We start from the raw sequence: 2,520 nt of genomic DNA on the forward strand, positions 1-2,520 counted from the left end.
TTTTCTATTTAACTTGACAGTTTAGGTTAGATGACAATTTACTATAAATGGCTTTAATCATATCATTCTTTTCATGAAAAGAACATATTTCATATACTATTATAAAAGCTTGTATATTAATCTTTCACACAATACACACAATACTTAAATTATACTCAAATTTCTTTGCTGTCTATCATCTCTACTAGTCTAAGAAGTTCTTGGATATTGTGGCTCTTTCAATTTGAGCACTCCATAGAAAACTTGAAACATAATAGGCATTCAATAAGAGCTGATAATTTCTATACTTGGGAGAGGGGGAAATGAGGAATGATAAGGTTTTATTCTTAGGAAAGTTTATTAAAAATTTTCATATAATATTATCAATTTTCTGATTGATTTAAATGACATTTTGAGTTATATATATTATACATGTTTCCATTTCACTCTTCAAATCATTTTGCAAACACTCTAATACATATATTTTCAGTAACTTTCTCTATAATTTTTGACATTATCAGTTGTCCTTGAAATTTAAATATATATTGTAAATACTTTGTAATAGTCTAAATAGTCTATCAACTATTCCTAAAACTTTATATATGTTTATTTTATGTTAAGAATATAGATATTGATGATGCTCATAAGAATTGATTATTTGTGAATTTATTGAATAATTGTAGTATTTTATAAAATTTTCATAACAACTATAGAATAACTGAACATAAAGTGTATTGGCTTCAGGGATCCACCAAGTACTTCTGCCATTTTCAATTTCTTTGAATTAAGAAATTTGAATTATTCATTAATGATGCCACTAATTGCACTACAAAAATATTCTTGGAGAGTGATTTAATAAAGCATATTGCTTTAGAATTGGGATATATAATGGTATGTAATTTTGAATTTATAGCAGGAAGAGTCTAATCTTAAGTTGATTCATAATGTGTTTTATGATTTTAAACAAATGTGTTTATTTTGCCATGATCTACATTTCTCAGTATTAAAACAAAAACTAAAATACGGAATATACTTGTTTAATAATACGCTGATGATGAATAAAATTACTGTTCTATTGTTTTGTTTAATGGCATTGTCCAATTCCTGAGATTGCTGATGTATTTTCAATGTTTTCTTTTAGGTCTTCTTATTGGATTGTTGCTCCAGGAGCAAAGATGTCATGAGAAGACTGTGCTTAGAATGCCTGAAATGAGATCATTCTTTTCTATTCCATTTTGAATAGTAAAAATTCAGCCCTATACTAAACTTTAACATAATTATAACCACATAACATACCATGATGACTTTGTTCTAAATTTTGAAATGACAAATGCCAGGTTGAAATTACCTTTAGCTATCATATATAATTCAGTTTATTACATTAATAATAAAATAATTTTCCACAGTAACATATTGGGATGCTGTAAGTATTGTTGGTGGCTTGAACCAGGATAATGTCACTGAGATGGTGATATTTTATTTCCACATAACCCAAGACATTTGTCTTTCCCTTGAAGTTTTGGCTTGAGACATAAATATTGTTGGTTTTATCCATCTTTCATAGCAAGATATTTTTAAGGAGAACTATGTTTCACAGTACCAATAATTGCTTACCCAAAAGCCTAATGACCCATCCATTTCCCTATCTGGCTGACTTTATCTTCTACTATAAAAACTGCTAATGTCAGACACTAGCTTTTCCACTTTCAATCACAGCAAGCAAATAGACATATTGACAAACCTTGATTCATAGCAATAATAGACCCAGAGAAACTCTGCTGGGGGGATGATTTCTAGTAAAGGTCTTACTCCTTGACTTTAAAAAATAATGAAAATAAATCTATTCTTTACCTAGGTGTGAGATGTCCAGGATTTCAAACAATAGAAAGTAAACCTATAAATCAGGCTGATATTCAAGTATGTCTAAGTCTCATTTCCAAATTGTGTCTCTGATTATCTGAACCAGTCTTGAACTCTCTATCACAGGACTTCTGTTAGATATTGCCTGTTTTGTTGGGTGTTAGTTATATGTTAGGTGTGCTAATATTTCTCTGGTAGAAATTCTTACTAAACACATCCTTATTGATACAAAAGAACAAGGACAAGTCAATGACTATTCATAGATGTAGTGCCTAGGGTGCCTAGGTTTCTTCATGTAATGTCAAAGAGTTTGTACATAGTTTACTCCTCATCACAGGTAGAAGTTTCTGTTAAAACTTGATCAGAGGCCGGGCGTGGTAGCTCAAGCCTGTAATCCCAGCACTTTGGGAGGCCGAGATGGGCGGATCACGAGGTCAGGAGATCGAGACCATCCTGGCTAACACTGTGAAACCCCGTCTCTACTAAAAAATACAAAAATCTATCCGGGCGAGGTGGCGGGCGCCTGTAATCCCAGCTACTCCGGAGGCTGAGGCAGGAAAATGGCGGGAACCCGGGAGGCGGAGCTTGCAGTGAGCTGAGATCCGGCCACTGCACTCCAGCCCCCGCGATAGAGCGATAGAGTGAGACTCCGTCTCAAAAAAAATAAAATAAAATAATAAA

This window comes from Rhinopithecus bieti, unplaced genomic scaffold, assembly GCF_001698545.2.
Source record: "Rhinopithecus bieti isolate Rb0 unplaced genomic scaffold, ASM169854v2 scaffold_1930, whole genome shotgun sequence".
Classification (NCBI taxonomy): Eukaryota; Metazoa; Chordata; class Mammalia; order Primates; family Cercopithecidae; genus Rhinopithecus; species Rhinopithecus bieti.